At 47.4% G+C, this 20,699-nt stretch overlaps 1 protein-coding gene across 1 annotated transcript in view; it reads right to left on the bottom strand.

The window, feature by feature from the left end:
• Positions 1-20,699, bottom strand: part of a (arc) — a 178,853-nt gene that overhangs the window by 111,584 nt on the left and 46,570 nt on the right. The window contains exon 2 of the mRNA XM_084598509.1: positions 6,388-6,447. The gene's annotated coding sequence lies outside the window, so the exon portion shown is untranslated. The remainder of the gene's footprint in view (positions 1-6,387; positions 6,448-20,699) is intronic.

The following is a 20,699-nucleotide window of genomic DNA, read 5'->3' as shown; positions in this document are numbered from 1 at the left end:
GCACATCAAGGACATGTTGGATGAGTGCAAGCGAGGACAATAGATTCCCACGCAGAAGGAAGGAAAGCCCATCAGAGCGCGTGCTACGAATGCCTGCATGCCGTCGGCCCTCCTCACAGAGGAAGAAGAAGGTGCATACCGGTCAGCAAAAACGTTTTAGCGGTTGGAGAGGCGGACGGTGATCATCGCGCACTCCACGAGATAGCGAACTCAATGTCGTATCTCAGCACCGTCGCGCTGTGGCGCTGCGGAAGGAAGACAGCTACACGCGGCCATGAATGCTCGCGGTGAGAAAGTGGACGAAGAGAATCGCGGGCACAGGTAGTATTGAAAAAAAGGAAGACGGTAAAGTCAAACAACAATGAGAGCAGATATACTCTTCCGCTTGAGCAAACAAATGACGCATTGTGATGTCAACGAAGAAGCGACCGTATGGCAAAGTTTACATCCACGGGCTGCCAGCCAAGGCGTACGCGCCAGGGCTAACACAGGGTGTCATCCGCGAATTGTACGCCGCAGCGTCGTATAGGTACGGGCAAAGCGGAAGAAAGCTGCAGTTGAAGTGGGTAAAGCAGTTTTATGTGGCAATGGTTGGTTGGTTGGCTGGTTTGTGGGGTTTAATGTCCAAAAGCGACTCAGGCTATGAGAGACACCGTAATGAAGATGGCTCAGGAATTTTCGACCACTTGGGGTTCTTTAACGTGCACTGGCAGAAAGTTAGGTGGGCGGATGAGACCAAGAAGTTCGCAGGGGTCAAGTGGATGCAGCTAGCACAGAACCGGGTTAAGTGGAGAAATATGGGAGAGGCCTTCGCACTGCAGTGGGTATAGTCAGGCTGATGATGATGATGATGAACGTGCACTGACATCGCGCAGCACACGGACGCCTTGCTTTTCGCCTCCATCGAAAAGCAGCCGCCGCGGGCGTGCGGTATTCGGTCCCGCGTCCTTGGGCACAGCAGCCGATCGCCCTAACCACTGCACCACAACGGCGGGGCACACTCACTCCTCACGGGGTGTACTATTTATGCCGGTAAACGGTCCGCAGAATTGAATGAATAACTATGACGAGCATCGACGGCATAAAAAAAGCCGTAGGCTGGTCCGCTGGTGCTGTTGATAATGAATCCTCAACAAGAACACGGAAAACAATTGGACAAAGAAGCTGCTGGCCGAGCGCGCAGACGGAACGCCGTCGCCGCGTCTCCGCGGCAGGGTTCAGAGGTCACGGAACCGAGTGGCCTCGATAGCGAAGTGCACGCCGGCCATACGTCGTTGCCTGCGCTCCCATGCATGCTACAGGGACGATTCTTTTTCCTTCCGGCCAGTTGGATAGCCGGGTGGCCGTCGGTCTTGCGGCCAGTAGTTCTCCTCAACCTAGAAAAGCCCGCACGCAGCACGCATACGAGGACGAGCTCATCCCCACGGGCGAGCGAGCGTTCATTCAAAGTCGCGGTTGCGCCCACGTTGTATGCGCAGTGTGCCAGAATGCAAGCTGCCGCCGTGAGAACGAGAAGAACCGCGAAGTCTTGTCTCTCGCACGAGACAGCGCGAGACGAATGCCCAAGCTGCGGCTGTGCACTGAGCTACACTGGGAGGCCAGAGCCAGTTTCGAAAAATCGCGGCCTGGTGGGAGTGACACAGTGTGGTACGCAGTTCTTGCAAGGACAGATAGCATTCAGGGGAAGCGTGGGCCGCACAAATACAAAGGTTTGGGGCGACAAGTGGATATCGAGAACCTGTGCCCGACTCTTTACCGGAGATACGGTTTTCACCTGTGCGATGCCATTGAAGGACAGTGGTAATACGTGAAGGGACAGACACAGTGTCCTCCGGTATACTGCGCACGACTGCCACTTATATACCTGTTTTTTTTGTTTCGTAAAAGAGACGCATAGTTGCAGTTGTTACGTAATTAAAACAAAATTAACCGACGATAATAACTGGAACACATTCAGATTGATGTTCTATCACGACCTCGTCATTAGTTGACAAACGCCTTAAAGAAAGGGCTTGACCTCGCAAAATGTGCGAGCGTCTCGATTTCCCGTGGTCAAATCCATCCAGCGGATGCTGATTCGATTGGTCGCTTTTGGCTGCCAAAAAGTACCATGTCACGCTCGACTATATTAATTTGGTCCCCAGAACGCAAACGGAACCTTACAGCTCCTATAGCTTATTATGGCTGCCATGATACCGCGGCGTTTATTTTTCAACCAACAGGTTATCGAAAAACGTTTAGGCTCATATTCTTGAAGTGCCTATGAAGTAGACGATACGTCGAAAGGGCCGTCACTTACAGCGGGCGGTTGCTCTTGCTCCACAATGACGCCATGCAAAGCTTCCGCAGTGCCTAATAGTGTTAACTGCACAAGAGTTCACTCTGTCTCTAAATTGAACTACTACTTGTTCGTGACTTGGGAGGTATTCATTTAGATTACCTAAATTAACATGTTATGTGCATATACGTTTACAAAATACCTGCGTCGCCACAGAGGCACGGGCACGTACGCAAGCATTTACATCGATTTGTAATATTCATTCTGTCACGGCAATTATACTGACACAATTATAGGTGTTTCAGTCGAGACAGAGTGACAAGAATTAACGACCGCTCAAGTGCCGTCAAGCAGCAGTCGTCTTTACCTTCGAGGCCTTAACCAATGATCAGGAACTGAAAATTGACCCTGATAAGTGCTAGAAAATCTCACAGGGAGCACAAATCTTGGCTAAATATCGGTACTGTGTTGGCAATGCATTGGTCATGTGGTGGGTCAATATTTCCAACATAGTACCAACATTGGGCCAATTTTTTGTGCTGCTTTAACGGCACTCGTTATACGAAAGGACCAGCGCACTATAAAGCCCGAATTCTTCCGCGCTATATATACTTTCAAGAGTGGACACGCACTCACGCAACAAACCAATGTATATTCGCCAGTCCTTAGTCGCGGAGGTTCTAGCTCCCGTTCCTCAGGCCTGCGTACCAGGAGCGGGGAGTAGGAGGTCTCCTAAATCGGTGGAAATTAACGTTTTAATCAATCAATCAATCAATCAATCAATCTGCTCGACTCGCGACAAAGAAGCGAGTACAGGAATCGTGCGGGTACGACGACGAGTGATCCAACTGTGGTTGCGCACTGCAACGGCTGCAGTTCGAAGGAAGAAAATGTTTCCTTTTGTCGAACGGCGTTCATCTCTCTTTCCTTTCCGGAAGAAGCGCCACGCACACTGGCATTCAAACACGGAGAGAGAAAATTGGGAAGGTATATAATACACAGCAGACGCAAACTAGGCAAGAACAGGGTCTCGACACTCTTCGCGCCGTTCTTCCGGCTACGATAACGCGAGTCTCGAAGCGTAGCATGACACTCGGAGTGCTTAGCGTGCATGGAAAAACGGCGCGGTCGTTTCCCGGGACTATGCCGTAATAGAAGCGAGGAGTTCGACCTTCGAGTCGGCGACGCGGAACGCGGAGAGAATCGCCGAAGACGCCCGCACAGCACAACACTACGCGTGCGAGCCAAGCCAACGTCGCCGTCTTCCTCACCGTCGACACAGGGGCGCGTGCGTATAGCGCGCGTAACGTGAATGGCGAGGGCGTCGCCCCCGCCGGTAATACTTTGCGCCGCGCGTGTCTCGTTCAGTGTGACTGATGTATCGGAAGTGCTGACAAAGAAGCAGAAAAAAAGAGACTGCTGTCGTCTTTTGTGACATGTCCTTTAGTCTCACGGACGAAATGCGGGAAGTGGATAAATACATAAATATTCAGGGCAAGACACAGAGAGAGAGCAGAATACCAGGTGATTTTTCTTTGCAAATGTATTCTGACCAGCAAGGTTGACGACTGGGCAAGTTGGTAAGGGTTCATTTTTAACCAGCCAACGCGTGCTGTTCGGAATGAGTCTTCGTTTTCTTTCATTCAATAAACATTCAGTTGCTAGTCCGGCCTTGTCCTGTCCTCTTCTTCCCTGTGTCTCGTCCTTTGTCTGGTTAAAAAGTATTCTGACCAATCGCTCCTAAATATACCTGTGTTCTTTTGACACTACATCCTTTGTTCATTACTATAAAATACATGCACATAGAGAGGGAAGTGCTGCGGGAATATACAGCGCGTGTGTGGAACTATTCCGCACAGATATTAGTCGTTCTAATGATTTGTATGGGCCTGACGGATCAACTGACTGATTCGGTGCTTAGGAGCGCTCGTTTATTATTTGATTACTTAACTACTGATCGCATATTGTGTTCAGCCATTCATTTATAGTGATTCCTAGAACGACACAGTATAATTGACTGAGTGACTGGCTCACTGTCTGCTTTAAGGAGATGGGTCGAGAGACAGGACGAAGATAAAAACGAAAATCTAGCTTTAGAGACACAGGTCGCTGCACAGAGTCACGCAATCTGTCACTCCTGATAATTGTTTCGATGGCATTGCAGTCTGAATGCCATTGCCTAGCGGACGTCTCAACCGGCTTTGGCGGTTGCGCTTCTGACATGTTTTCAAAGACCTGATTCCATCACCAAACTTTTTTTGTTAACCTATCGTCTAACCGAGCCTCCCTTGCATGTAATAGTTTATATCATTACTTTTTTCTGCCAGATTTCTTTATGTCGAATCATTAGTCGCTTGACCGCCTTTATTTACTGGTGAAGCGGAGGAACCAGGAGCGGCCACCACATTGTACGGTAACTACATACGCACGTTATGTCAGACCTTCCAGGAACAATTTATCACCCGACAAAGCCGACCATCCACTCTCCTATTTCACTTCCTCTCTATCACTACGCTCTCCATCCGAAGGCATGGCAGATGCTGCACGCAGCCGCTCACACACTTGAGACTCATCTCTCCGGGCCCACACACAGCGCCCGCCCCACATTCAGTTTCCGAGAGCCGCGGAGGGAACACACAACACAGACCAGCAACCTCTGAGAGAGGGAGACGGGCTCCAAGAAGTCAGACTCCGTCCGCAGCGCGCGGCAATTAAGCGACGACCAGAAGTGGTTCCGAAGATGGGCAGCAGAAGTCGATCGCAACTGGTGTCAAGAGATGCAGAAAGCACATCGTGCAGACGCAAGCATGCACAAGACAAGCAACTGCCGTCTGGGTACCACGATTCGGCTCTCCGCACGGCCTGTCTCCAACTGCTTCCTAATTGCCCGCCGTCGATGGATGTAGTGGGGAGCTGGCAGAGAATAGAGAAAGGGGGAGGGGGCCGGAGAGGAATCTACGGGTCGTAGCTAGTGATAGAGGTTGACGGGTCAAAATTGCGAGAGCCATTCTGAACGGACGGCACCACCCAATCGTAAATCTAAGGGTACGTATACGTCGAAAGCTGAGGATCAAAGATGGCTAGCGAGAGTGGTGGAGGAAGTTTTCGCAACGTCCAGGCATTGTGGTGAAGAGGAGGGCAGGTTCGACTCCTCTGTCACAATTTCCTTCCCCAGCTCCGTTTCCTCCCACACAAAGAAATGTTAATTGGAATAACGGCAAGTCCTCGATGCCCTCTGTCAGAGGGCATCGAACTCGTCGACTTGTATAGCAACCGTATGAAAGGCTGAAAATGCAAGCGCGCCTTTGCTTGCGGTATTGAGCATCCCGTCGGTCCCTTAAATTGCTTGTCGGCTCGAGAAAAATACGGTCTGTGTTCTGGTTGCGCAGTTTAAACAACAAAAGCAACAGGTACTGAATTATTAAATAGTTTTCACTTAACAATTCATAATCTGCCAGCAGTATAGCTCGCCGACCAGGGCAGACAGGAATGATTATGAAGTACCTAGAAGAAAATCACGTCCCATCACTCCGCTAATATTCCTGGCATATATGCGAATAATTATTTTAGCCCTTGCTCCAGGTTACGCTCCATTCGTACCCTAACTTCTTTATATACTTCCCTTTACCCCATTCTTCAGTGCGGTAGCAGGCCAGGGTCTCTTTACCAGCGGCCGACCTACCCCCCTTTCCTTTATTAAAATAACTTTCTCTCTCTCTCTCTCTCTCTCTCTGGCTCTTGCTTTGAGAGCCTCATGCTTGGCTTAAATCAGGAATGCATGACGCTATACACCCACAAAGCAATGCCGCGGCTTTCTCTACCTGTACAGAGACCCCAAGACACGAATAAGCTCTGTTACGCGCAGCAGTCTTGATTCCGTTTTTTTTTTATTGGGGGGGGGGGGGGGGGTCGGCTCTTTATGACATTTATGAAGTCGAATAGGTATACACCGTAGGTAACCAACAATAAACGGAAGTTGGGCAGGCTGAAGGCGCAGCCATCAAATGAATTAGAATGAATTAGTAAATTTGGGAATCACGAGTGACGTAGATATGGACGGGCGCGGGAGTCGAGGACTATCAGCAGATACGGCAACCAAGATTACTCACCTTCAGCGATAGCGTAGAGCTTCCTGTGCCACTTGCAGACACCGGCGGCCCGTCATGGATCTGGACAAAAGAAAGCGACGATGTCACAAGAAAACATAACACCTTTAACAAAGTACACGTTCATGCGAATTGTGCGTGACTTCGGCGATAACAACGAGGCGACAACTTGAACACCTCTAATGAGCCGTTTGTTTTTCTCGTTTCATTACGAGAAAACGAGAAAGTAAAACATGCCGCAGTGGCATCAGTTTGAAGGAAAAGACTCGCTGAAACTGAGTGACCACATCACTAAGGAAAATTTGTTTTCAACCTCGTTTAATTAGGAGATTAACCTTCCCAGTGTCTTATCGAGTTCCGCTTAACACAGCCTTTATTTACTTTACTGGAAGGAACGCTAAATATGCATAGCCCCGTAGGGGTGGCGCTGTCGTTAGGGCGTTCGACTACTGTGACCAAGTATGCAGGATCGAATCCCGGCCTCAGCAGCCGGTTTCGATGGAGGCAAAGAGCAAGGCACCCATGTGCTTTGCGATGTCGGTGCACGTTAAAGTACTCCAGGCGGTCGAAATTTCCGCAGTCCTCCACAACGGCGCCTCTCATAACCTGAGTTGCTTTGGAACGTTAAACTCCACAAACCAAACCAAACCACTAAATATATAAGCTTTACACCCTTACATGCTTAACACTTTCTCCGGGCTAACACGATGCGTGGGAATCAGCCCTGTTTCACGGTGGAATATCTTTCGCTGCACGAATGCGATATGTCATGGCGTCGAAGCGCGGGTGCTGTACAGTGTTGAGGTCGCAGCGCGCGGCAGCCATCGCAGTGCTCAGGACACTGCCGTTACTGCAGCAGCGGCCCGTGATGTTCAGACTGCCACCCCTCTCTTTTGATTTCTCTTATGGGCATCTGGTGGCGTTAGGCAGGAACAAAGTATAGCGACGTCATGGAGTACTTTGTGGTATTATAGAAGCTCAGAGGTCTCCTTGCGGCAAGCTTTCGTAATGAGAGAAACTTTTCCTGCACACGTTATATCGATAACAACTGTGACGGACGGCAGAAAAAAAAAAATATGGGGGATATTTCCGCCTTTGAGGGTATGACAGCACAGCCCAGGCTACCAGCCCTTATATAAAGTCCGGCTTAACCAAGCCGCATGAAAGTGCCTGAGTGGCCTAGGCGTAATGTGAACGCAAGGGCCCTGCCAGGCTGATTTTGATATCATTCTCCCATATCAAACGAGATACCCAAGTTGGCAGCTGCTCCCAAACGTAACGTTAGACAGTGCGTTCACACAGTGCGCCGTCATGTCAGCTCCCAGCGCCATGCTCGAATTTTTCGCTCATAACGTCAACGCCGGACGACACCGACGACGAATTTTTCGTGCACGGTGCTTTTAACGCCTTTTTTTTTTTTTTATCGCGCAAATATTTCATTCGACATAACGGATCTAAATATAAAGCTACAGGCTTGTAGCACATATATCTCTTGTACCATGTGGCCGGGTAGGGTGATAGTGTGGTTTTGAAGGTGTAACTTGCGTGCCGTCGAAAGTCCAGAAATGGTCAGGCGTCGTCTCCGTAACGTGATAGCGTACCTTTAAAGCTATCACGTTAGGAGAAAGCTAAAGTTCCAAGAACTGCCCCCATGTTGCAGCATTTAGGAACTATGCCACGGACATGTGCGAATTCCCAAATAAATAAGTTCAGCCGGCCCCTCTGAAATCGCACCTGGCGCCGATGGGCACAGGCGTTCTTCCAAGTTGCTCGGCCTTCAATTTGCCGCGTCCTCTTCTCATCAATGAACAGTTTCTCCCTATTAGTGCACACCGGCAAGCTCGCAGACTCCATCACAGCACGCCGCGCATTTAGCGCTCGCTTCTGCGCGCACGATCGCAGCCCACTTTCTCCTTCCTGCACGGAGCCAAGGAACAGCTCCTCGGTAAAATGAAAGCGTTCACCGCCGCCGTGTGGCTCAGCGGAACGGAGGTCGCTAATGGAAGCCATTCGGCGCACGCGAATCGTGCCCCGAAACCTTTCCCCCGCAAGACCAAGCTCGTACACATCGCTGGCGAGAGTCGGCAAGCGTATATGAGGTTCACACTCATTGCCTTGCCACGCCGCGTAGCTGTTCGCAGCGCGACACGGTAATTCTCTCTGCGCACAAAGAGAAAGTGGCAGCAGCCACTGAAGCAGGCAGGAGCAGAATAAGAAGCGGCACTTCGGGAGCACCGAACGGAGGCGGCAAACGCCACGCGGAAAGGTGAGCGGCTCGAGCTCCTAAAACGCCACCTCGTCGACGAGTTCTTCGTCAGTCGTGACGGTCGAGGTCGCACGGTGGCGCGACCTGTGCGGGGGCCGCACGGTCTTCTAGCGTTCCATCCCTTTTCGAGTTCTGTGCAGCGCTCTATAGCGTGGTGGCTTCAGTAACCCACATGTACAAATGGCTACAAATTTTCCCTTGGCCTAGGGCTGTCTTCTTTATGACGTACTTGGGAAGTCAGATTCTTTGGTCACATCCAGTGCAGACCGAAAAAAAAAAAAAAACACGAAAACGAATAAAGTTAAAAGCCATTGCGGTCCTTGACTACGCTATCCTTACGTCATTGAGAGCCAACAGTCAAGATCCTCAGCTGGCGCAGTCATCACACTGGGCCACACTATCGCCGTCTGAGAGAGACTGTGCAATAGGAGAACTCACGTGAGGATAGTGAGGTCTCCACAGCCAGCTCGATTGTGCATATATCCCCCAGGCTTTGGGCGCCGCAGAGACACCTTATTTTATAGGCGTACTGCGCTGCAGCATCCACACTGTGCATCGATCTCACAAATGACATGTGCTCTACGCGTCTGACTAACGGGTCTGGGATATGAGTAGGGATTAAGGGACCAATAGGCATATCGACCAAACACGGGGCATGACATAGAAATCCGGCGTTCCTACACTATGCTCCGCCCTTCCTCTGTATACTGTCAACATTAAAAAAGAAATACTCCTGATTATGGGATAATGGTGTTGCATTTTACACTTTTGTAGCTTTCAGTGTAACTACGCTGGCGCAAAATTGGCAACCATCATTAAAAAAGTGGGTGTGGCTAAATATATTTATCCAATGAGCAGTTTGTAAAGGAATGTTCGCTTAACTCGTGCCATTAAGAAGCTAATATTTTCCTTCATGCTGAATTGATAACGCACTACTTGAGTGTCAATCTCCCAGCGAATATGCGCCCCGATTTCACGGTTTCACCACGGGCGACGGCGAACAACGTGGACCAGCCGCCGTATGCCACACCCAGGCAGGCCTTCTTAGCAAAGACGTCTTGTGCAGGTGTGACGGCAGCTTATACTCGTAGCTTCTAAGGAGCAGTGGCAGAAAGTTATACAGACATCAAACATTTGCAATTTCCGGGCGAAACTCCGTTGCGACATCAGGGGGGAGTTATATGGAAAGATAAGCCCCCAATGTAGCAATAGAAACGCCAACCTAGTCCCGAAGCCAGGCTCCCTATAGGTCTGGTAGAAATGATGAAGAATGAGATGATTATGAGGTGTGTTTATGACAAGATACTGCACGCGCAGAAACGCAAACACACACAGAGAAATGCGGCTATTATGCCTGCACCGGCAGCTGCGATCGCAAGTAAGCTATGTAGAAAGGGAGAAGCATGCTGTGATCAATCACTGCCGATAATTCTAGTTCAGGGCTGCAGACCATATCGTACAACGGAGGAAAGAAAGCGAAAGCGATCGCTCAAAGCAAATTGATCCAGTGTGCTACATTTTCTAGGGCGCACAAGCGCGAGCTTTGACGATGCAGAACAAGCCTGCATTACGCGGAGTAGTCGAGCACGCCCAACAGCGGTAAGTAGCTATGATGCCTTCCAGTGAATTGTGACATTAGTTTCGCTATTACTTGCACAAGTCGCAAGGAAATGCTCAGAAGGCGGTTTGTGTGCAACGTGTGCAATACACTCCCCCAAGGTATTGTTATGAGCGCACAGAGGGAAGGGTGGAAGAAATAAAAAAAAAAAAAAAGGGGGGGGGGGGGGGGGGAGCAGCCGTCGCATTCAAATACATGGTGGCCGAAAATTTCGACCCATACTGATATCACTGTTCAGGATATTTGTATTGCCACTGTAGTATTGCTTTGATTGGATACTTACCACAGCGGAACGCACTCCAAAAATATATCCCGTATGAAAAACTTTTAAGATGACGCCAATTCGCATTTAAAGGATTGATTTAAACATGGCGTTTTCGTGTTCGTCGAAGCCTCGCGATTAGTCTCGAATTCTTTCAACGGAGGAGTTGCAAAGAGGTCACTGATGAATTTCTCCCGGTGTCGCTTTCTATTTTTCTATTATTTCTATTTGAGTATCGACACCTGCAGACGAATAATTTGCCTGAAGCGGTTGAAATGGAAACCATGCCTTGATGAAGCAAACCGTCGTTACGAGTGATAATCAGTGCAATGAAAATGTGCATACTTTTTGCAGGATAAAAGCCTTACACTTTGCCTTGCCATAGAAGACGATTTGGAACTAACGGGGAAAAGCGCTAGCAGACGAAGGACAAGAAAAAAGGAGGACACAAAACTGCGCTGACTGACAACTTTCATTGCGAAAAACGCAGAACCACGCCTTATATACAGCCTGAAGAACGAGGGAATGATGCGCATGCGCCCATCTAAAATATTTAGTCACTGCATCCGCCCAACAAAAACCATAACTGGCTTATCAACACCAACCAAGAAGAGGCGCTGCCAGAAAGCGAACAGAGCAGGAAAAAAACACTAAGAAAGAGAACAAAAGCAAAAACGCAGGGGGCGTATATAAAACGTGTGTAAAAGATGTAGATGAAATGCCAACAACCAACTCGGCTAAAGGAAGACAAGGAAAGAACAACAGGAGAAAACATTAAAAACTGCAGCAACGCGGCAGAGCCAAAGAACAGTCAAGAGGCGCCGCGACTAAAATACTGGCGGGAAAATAGGCACTAAGACGAGTAAAAAAAAAAAAAAAAAGAATGAATCACTGAATGAATCACTGAATGAAAAGTTAACCAACGCGACTAAAAGAATGACAAAAAGCTCGACACAATGAAGACACTAAAACAGACAAATAGCGACAGCTATGCGGCAAGTGAGCAGAATGAAAGGAAGAATGAATGAATCAATCAATGAATGAAAAGTCAGCAACCAACGCGACTAAAAGAATGACAAAGAGCTTGACACAATGAAGACACTAAAACAAACATCCTAGCGACAGCTATGCGGCAAGTGAGCAGAATACCGCAGATAAAACCGTGAGAAGGAAAAAAAGTCGCCAAAATTAATTAAGGGTAAAAAGCACATCAGTGACCATCGAGCACACACAAAGAACAGGAGCAAACCCTAAGGACAAAGGCAATGAAAGAAATACGCTGGCAGAAAGTAAGACGTACGATAACGCGAGAGGGGAGCGTACATAGAGCGTATATGGAACTGTGGCAGACAGACGTAAAACACGGTAAACGCAATTCAAGATTCATATTCGCGGTTTTGGAACAGCAATTTTACAGGCAGGATATTTTCTAACTTAACAGACAATAAAAGCAAGAAATAAAAAAAGAGACCCGTGGTTTCCAGGAAATATGTTAATTTGTGACTGGCATTTCAGGCTTCTGTTGACTTTCTTGTCATGACAGATGCTGCTACACAAGCAAAACTTCACTCAATCGCGCCTAATATAGCGTATTCAGCAGTTGCTTCACTGTCGTTTATGAACGAGAGTCAAAGCTGACACATGTTTCAGCGTCCATTGTCGTCGGAATCTGAATCATAACTAGTAGCTTGTCAAAACAGTGCAGAATCATAGGAAGAACTTTGGCGAAGAGATAGCTAGAAGGAAGTAATTAGATTAAAAGCAAATATTAATTCTTATATAAAATGAACACCGCTGTAAAATACGCAAAATGTAAATAAGAGCACGTACATTTTTGCACTTGTTAGAAATTCGCCCACTAAAAATCACAACGAAAATAAATAAAAAAGGGATCAGGAAGTCCCTCTGCACGCACTGTTAGGAACCCAAAAAATAAACGCACGTGCACTCGTAGAAGTAAAAATGAAATTTATTCAGGGAAAAGGAACACAGTTTACCATAGCTGGTACGAACTTGCCCTTAGGTAGGAGATCACCGTTGCTTGAAAGAAATCTCGCCATATTTCTTACAAGAAGCTTTCCACTGATGTATCTGAGAGCCACAGAGTGGGTTACCGATTCGTTTAACTGCAGAAATTACCAGTTAAACAAGTTTATCCCCCGATAGAATACTACGCGTATATTAGAATTTTGATATGGCATAAAAATCGTGACCGTGACAGCCTGTATGTGTAAGATTCGCACTTGGTTATGTTGTGTCGGGTTTTATGGCGGACAAACAACTGAGCGTGTCCTGCTCAGAACACTTGAGTGACAGACGTATATGTACAGCCTTAACATCGAAGGCAATATCACACCTGCATGAGAGGGTTAATGCAAAATACAAAGAAGTTTTTAATGGCTGATTTCACAGAGCGCTCTCTCTCTCTCCCTCTCAAAATAATTTTGGATAGCAAACCATTTCCGTTTCGTGTTTAAAGATGCCAGGAAAGGATTCGAGATACCAGTTCGATTCAACACCCAAGTAGTTGCAGGTGGGTTTTAGTTAAGCCATGACCATAAAAGGATTGAAGAAATTAATTAAACTAGGATATCATTCGTGAGGTGTGAATAGTAAAGTTCTATTTTACTAGCTTAGAGATCCCCTTTTACCGGGGATTACATAAGGGGTGGGATTAGATTAGAATGAGCAAACAGCGACGGTTATATGTAGTAACAGAACTGACGAAATAGAACTGTTGAAATAACTAACCTTTAAGTTATAGCAGCTAGCTCAAGAAGAAGGGCGGAGAGGAACAGGGCAAATTGACACATAGTATTATAAGTACATTTAGGTCTTCCTTTTCCCGCGGGCCACTTACTAAGTTCTTTGTGTGACATGAAACAGTTTTCAGAAAGCAGTGTATGTTCCTCCTTGACGGACGCACAACTCTCCACCCGACTTAGTTCCATTCAAAATCCCCATATCGAGTGTTGAAGCATCATGTGCGCTTCGCTCTTTGGCCCCGGAGATTACAGTTTCAGCGTGGAACACGGGGCAGTTTTGCAACCACCGCCTCAGGGAACTGGATTCTGGACTGCACCTTCGTTTTTCCTGTAAGATAGTGCGCCGAGAAGCAGCGTTGCTGTGCCGTTTATGGCTCGATGCTGCTTTCATGAACAAATATGCTTTCCAGTTTGGAACGGCCGACAGCTCTACCTGTGAAAATTGTGGCTGTGAAGAGACAGTCGAACATCTCCTGTGTTAATGTAATGCATATGTGAATGAAATACATGAGTTGCGCTGTGCGCTCGACCGCCTCGATCCTTGCCCTTTAAAGGCGGATAAGGTCTTCGGTCCATGGCCACGACAGTCGACTGTCTTCGAGGCATACAGGGTACTGTTTATTACCTGACAGCCACCGGTTTGAGTGACAAACTGTGACTGTGCTCCAAGTCTTTTCTCTTCTTCTCTCCCCTTATCCCTTCTCCAATGTAGGGTAGTCAACCGGAGGTCTCTATGGTCAACGTCTATGCCTTCTTTCCTTCTCCCCGTCCGTCCATCCGTCCGACTTCGAAACCTATGCGTTCGTGATGCAAATCTTATTCGATGTACCTAGCGTTTTGTTAAATCCCATTCGTATTCATTCGAATGTAGCGCGCCTGCTTGGAGGAGCTGCGCCCGCGCTCGCGAGCGGCAAATCTATCCTGCCTTTCCCGCCGAGTATTTGCATAGCTGGCGCCATCTAGCGGTCTCTGGACGCAACTGACGCAGGAGGAAACATGACGTCACGAGCAGCGGTGGCGTTGGCCGTCCTTGGAAGGCCGCCGAACAAGTGCGAGTGGAAAGGAAACAACAATAAAGGAGAACCTCTCTCTCTTTCGTAGACTTGTTTGTATGCGCTCAGCGTCACTAGAGGGCGCTCAGTGTTTCGACGCGAAGGCAGCCTGCCGGAAAGTACCGCGCAGTGCCGCACATTTGGAATGAAAGAAAGCGTTATTGGCTTTTCCAGATATTACACCCCATATAATCGGTACTTAACGGCATTATTTCGGATTATAGACCAACAGGACAGTAGCTATTTACGAGTGAAGCTTAGAAACAAACAAAACGTTTTCAATCGATATGTGGGTGGCAAAGTTAAAAAGAGTTGTGTGTCACTGCGTCCCGAAAGCGCCCTCGGAGCTTTTATCTGTTGTTGGAGCGCTCCATCCGTCACTCAGAAAATATTACATCACTGTCACCAAGATGCGTGCAACTTAATGTCAAGGGAGCAGAGGCCAGTTAAAGTGAAGATTCTTTAGCCCCAGTGGAGTACGACGTCCAAGATATATGTGTTATATAACCAAAAATAAAACAGGATATCTGCACGTAACTGGAAGTTGGCTGCGTGCTTCTTCTAGGCAAGTACCACTCACTCAATTTTGGTCAAACTTTCTCCAAACCATTACGCTTGGAGCAGCTGTTTGTTAGAGCAAAAGAACAATGATGGCCGAATCATGTAGACAGATAGCCAACAGTAATCCACTTCTTCGGACAGTGCGAGCGACAACAGCAAAACGATTTTCGTAGAATGCAACTCTACACGATCCCGCCAATAGTGCTGGTGTTTCCAGGTGTACATTAGCAGGAGGTGGTGTGATGTGACAACTGTTATATCGTGCACGTCTGCAGTGCCTAACGGTTAATTATTGGTACAAGGAAACAGTATAACAAGGGGGGCTCAGTTAAGTTGAGTAGACCTAATTATATCTCCGACGGCAAAACTATCCCAGTTGACCACAATCCACTTGCACCTTTTCCACATTATTGAAGCTGAAGAATTCGGCAAAAAGCATCTGCAGCAACTGTTTGCATACTTTCACAGAAGCACTCTCAGGGAAGGAACGCGGAATTAAAATTCTCCACCTAGACCGCACAGCCGCGCCAGCGTACGCTGTCAGAACTGTTAGAGGGACCTTCGAAGAATATTTTTTTTGGCACCCTCCCCCCCCCCCCCCCCCCCCCCCCCCCTAAACCTCTTCATTCTTAATTTACAGATACCCCGCTTTGTCCAAGAGCGTTTAAACGGCGAGGTGGAGGCAGAACATTAGAAAAAAAAAAAAAAAAAGAAGTCAGGTCTTCATTATTAGCATTATTCATTAGCATAAAGGCTTGTTCTAGTCTGATATTCTTGCATTTTAATGTCATGATTGATCAGTCTTTTAAATATATAGTGCGGCTTTTTAACATAAGCGTTTGTTAATTACTGTCTTGATGTTATATATTAGAAAAATAACAAAATCAAGCTCAATATTCTTCGGCACGAGGACAGTGCTTCCTTTTCCAGCTCATTTTTCATTGCAGTGCAACTCTTTTATCGTTTCTATCGCCACAGACCGAACCTTACCGCTCTATTTTGTATAGTACTGTCAATCTGGTCAATGAAATATTTTTTGGCGACGGTCCCCACATATCAAGCGTTGTATGTGGAACCCTGATATCCTCGAGCAGGTACACTGCAACGCTACTCTCAGCGACAACTTTTTGCGGGGTTTGACATATGTTTATTCAGTATTATTTGCCGTTTAAGCTTGAAGTGCGCGTGATGTCACTAAGCTGACACTTGTGATGGTCAGCAGTTTTCGAGCCCCTCAGTGGCAACGACAACTACATGCTGACCAATCAGCGCGGAGCGCACCATGTTGCCATGGCGCGTTGAAGTAACGTCTATGACGTCAGCGGGTGCCGACCAATCAGCGTAGCGCAACGTTGTAACAACGCTGCAGGACAGGCAAACGTATCGTTACAAGCTGTCGTTGTGAAATATCAGAAACTCGCTTCCATCATTCGCACGGTTGCTTGGCAAGAAACTGTTTGTACACTCGAACCCTTTCCCTTTTTTTTTTTCTCGTTTCCATTGAAGTGGTAGAAAACAACACAATAGAAAAAAGGAAACGCTAAGACGAAGCTTATATCAGCATATTCTACAAACTGCTGCGCAGTTTCATCATCATCATCATCATCATCATCATCATCAGCCTCACTATACCCACTGCAGGGCGAAGGCCTCTCCCATATTTCTCCACAACCCGGTTCTGTGCTAGCTGCATCCACTTGACCCCCGCGAACTTCTTAACCTCATCCTCCCACCTAACTTTCTGCCGCCCCCTGCTACGCTTTCCTTCTCTTGGAATCCAGTTTGTTACCCTAAGCGACCATCGGTTATCCTCTCTTCGCGCTACATGTCCTGCCCATGCCCATTTCTTCTTAATTTCCTCTAGAATGTCGGTAACTTGAGTTATTTCTCTGACCCACTCTGCACGCTTCCTATCTCCTAATGTTACCCCTACCATTTTGCGTTCCATAGCCCTCTGGGTTGTCCTCAACTTATGTAGAACTTTCTTGGTTAGCCTCCACGTTTCAGCCCCATAGGTGAGTAAAGGAAAGATGCAACTGTTGTATACTTTCCTCTTGAGGGATACCGGTAAGCTGCTAGTCATAATCTGCGAGTGCTTGCCAAATGCGCTCCATCCCAATCTTATTCTTCTTGTTATTTCCTTTTCATGGTACGGATCTGCGGTTACTACCTGTCCTAAGTAGACATATTCGCCTACTATTTCCAGTACTTCGCTACCTAATGCATACTTCGCAGTTTACTAGTACCCAATTTTAAACTCGTAAGGTAGCAGTAAGCCAAGGGCCGAGCGCTAGATCATTCGCACCCGATTTATTGGCGCCATTCGCACTCCAAAGAGTATAAGTTGCATGAGGTAGCCCCCTAATTACACAGAACAGATACGCATGACACCTAGATATGTCACTCAGTCTCAAGAAACAAACGCCGCAAAAAGAATTTAGATCAGCAACATACACTTCCACAAGCCCACCCATCGTTTATAATGCTAGAAAACTAGACAGGCTCGACGTTCGAATCTGGTTTATTTTCTGACACAACTGATTTTCCCCTCTTTGTCACTATTTCACTATTTTCTAATTTCTGTAAGTTGTTCTGTGTGCTGCAAGTGTGTCATTTGTACGTCTATGAAATTTAATCATCTGGTGCTTTCTTCTCTCCTGCACATTTCCGGAACGAACCACACTTGATAGAACATGTACGCGCAAAACACTTTCAAGCCAAGGGTAGCCTCAACAATTGAGATTAGCCTCGCCGCTTTGGTGCAGTGTTCACGTGAAGATGCCCTACCATTGTGCCGGAGTACCCGGACAAATCCGACCGCCAGTGTCTGCGTTTCGATGGTGGCGAAACGGTTTGGTTTGGTTTGGGGGGTTTAACGTCCCAAAGCAACTCAGGCTATGAGAGACGCCGTAGTGGAGGACTCCGGAAGTTTCGACCACCTAGGGTTCTTTAACGTGCACTGACATCGCACAGCACACGGGTGCCTTGCTTTTCGCCTCCATCGAAAAGCGGCCGTCGAGTCTGGGATTCGATCCTGCGCCCTTGGGAACAGTAGTCGAGCGCCGCAGTGCTGTGCGATGTCAGTGCACGTTAAGGAACCCCAGGTAGTTGAAATTTCTGGAGTCCTCCCCCACGGCGCCTCTCATAGCCTGAGTCACTTTGGGACGTTAAACCCTACAAACCAAACCGAACCAAGACCACCCAAACCAGCAATTGAGGAGAGGAGTCCTGGTGGCCATTTTGGGTAGTCATCCGTGTAAGAAACAATATGCACGAATTAAGTGCGTGCATTAAAAAAACATGGGGAAAGGGGTGCATATAGGGAAATATTGGATTAGGCTGCGATATGGCTTGCATAGGAAGACAGTGATGATCCTTGGGCCTTACATGCACAACCACAGCGCCACTCTGCGTTCAAAAGCAGCATCATCAAGGTTCTTCCTTCCTTTTCTTTTTTAGTTCACGTTCGCAGCAATGTTTAATTCGTTCCACCCAAAGCGAAAACTCATCTTCGCCTTTTTCTTTTTTTTTGGCCCTCTTCAGTGTCCGTCTTCTTAAGCGAATGGTTCACTATTGTGTGTCTCACATTACAAACAATATGTCATCCTCCATCATCCCCAGTGTCATGCGGCAACGACTAATATTGCAAAACAGAATGGAATGCTGAGTTCCTTGACTCCGTCCAATTCGACAGGGAACCGTTCCGTCTTCTGGCGCGGGACGTGTTTAGACGCTAAGGCCACCAGGAGAGTAAGTAAACTTGGACCACGAGCGGCGAAACCCGTTCTTTTCGTAGGTCGAAAACCAGAAGGAGCCGGCGTCGCGTCTGCTCTAGCTATACGCTCGCATTTCACACTAGCTCTCTACGTAGAAGCAGCGATATCTAACCATTTCTGTCGGAAGCAAGACAAGGGGCTTTTTTAAAACTTTTTTGTTTTCTAAGTTACACTGTAACATGCTATGTACGCTTCAGGCATTGATGCAGTCGGCGGCGGTGCGCCTTGCCATGAGCGCACGCTTTGCCCAATCGCAGCCTTGAATGTACAAGATTTCAAATAAAGACCGCGAGCATACTGTGAACACTTCATTTAACCCCCCCCCCCCCCCCCCGCAAAGAAAAAAAAAATCAAGCAGCTATAGGTATAAAAATATACAGTATGACAATATTGAAGTCTATTCGCAGTTTCGAATATGCTGACTACCGTTGAGACCAAACGAAACGCCTCGCCAAGCTAGCAGGTGCATCTGTTTGGAATGATTTGTGATGGGTGACCAGATGGAATCAAACACAATCAGTTAAGGACTTGACACAATGCACTATTGAACGACAACAGTTTTGTCAATTTTAGCCGATGTCATCGTATCCAGAAAACATCGACTACTTCTTTAAAGATGCCGTGAAGGATGTGAAGTCAGCAGTTCATGACAAAAGCTCAATAAAAGATGCATCGCCTTGCAAGGAGTTTTTATACTTTCTGAAAAACCGGTTAGGTATGGTAAAGCATAGCACAATAGTATACCCGAGATGCAATTTTGAATTCTGGCTCAGAGGCAAAAGTTTTAACGGTGTGATTGAGCACCAGGTCGCCGTACACATCCTACAGGGTATCCGTACCATAACTTTACGGGATGATATGTATAGCGGCAATGAAGACCTATAAAAAGAAAGGTGATTGACGAGGCAAGTTCACCGATATCAGAAATTCCGATTCACACATTTTCGCAACGCAAAAAATTATTGATGCTGATAACTCATGCGTGGCTAGTTTCTAGAGCACTACGCCTTTAATTTTGGCGCCAAATAAGAAGAACAACAAGAAAATACATTCTCGATAAATGTCGAACAGAATCGAAGCCAGACCCTGATCGTCAAGGTCAACGCATCTATTAAGGGCGGTCCCACCGAAACCCGCAAAATGGTTCCTCGAGGAAACGACCTCGTGACCAGGCGTGTGTACTTCCCCTTGCGTGCCTGGTTCCCTTTCCATCAACTCGCACGGACGCCTTGCCGTTTATCAGCCCCGAGGGGAACTCCGAAGAAGGAACGCGTCGATGTCGCCAAATCCTGCAGGGCGTACAGCGGATAATAATTGCGTACACCAGGCCAGGTCGCACGGAAGAGGAACTGTTGGATGCACACGCCTCGTAGCTACATAAATGCGCCTAGAGTGCTGCGCGCCCATTGGTTAAGAATGCGTGAGCAGTACACAGAAATTCGCAGTGAGTACTGAAGGCTAGAGAGTAAACAATGGAGCTAACTGAAATGCGAAGTTCTAAATTTCGTAGCTTAACTTTAGGGCCTGCATAAGGTCTCTGCCGAACTACTTTCTGCAATAGAGGCATATCTGAAAGGCTGTCACCAACCCGAAGCCTATAGAGATTCATAGTGTGAGCAGTCGACACTAAATAAAGCCCCATGCTACAGGCCTAATACATTTTGCCTATACATAACAGAGGACGCGGCACGAATGTAGGATTCAGTGCATTTTCTGGCAATAACTTATTCGTGAAACAAACCATGTTAACGAAGCTTGCTTCCTTCAGCATATCAGACATCAGTGCTTTACTCTTACGCTCATACATCGAGTACTACTAGGTTCAGACTACTGGATATGCCCGTGAGTACGGATGCGAGTGTACCACAAATACGTTGGGCAGCGTAGACGTCTATTTCGAAGCAGTTAATTAAGACGACATACCAAGGCACCGCAATGAAACAGTCTCTAGCACGCTGCACAGAACTGGCAGAGAGCACGACTACGCGGACAAGGCGCGTGGGCCCCACGGGCTA

This window comes from Amblyomma maculatum, chromosome 3, assembly GCF_055883805.1.
Source record: "Amblyomma maculatum isolate TAMU_Amacu chromosome 3, ASM5588380v1, whole genome shotgun sequence".
Lineage (NCBI taxonomy): Eukaryota > Metazoa > Arthropoda > Arachnida > Ixodida > Ixodidae > Amblyomma > Amblyomma maculatum.
Note: the sequence above shows the minus strand (reverse complement) of the source record. Positions and strands in the feature narration are given on the sequence as shown.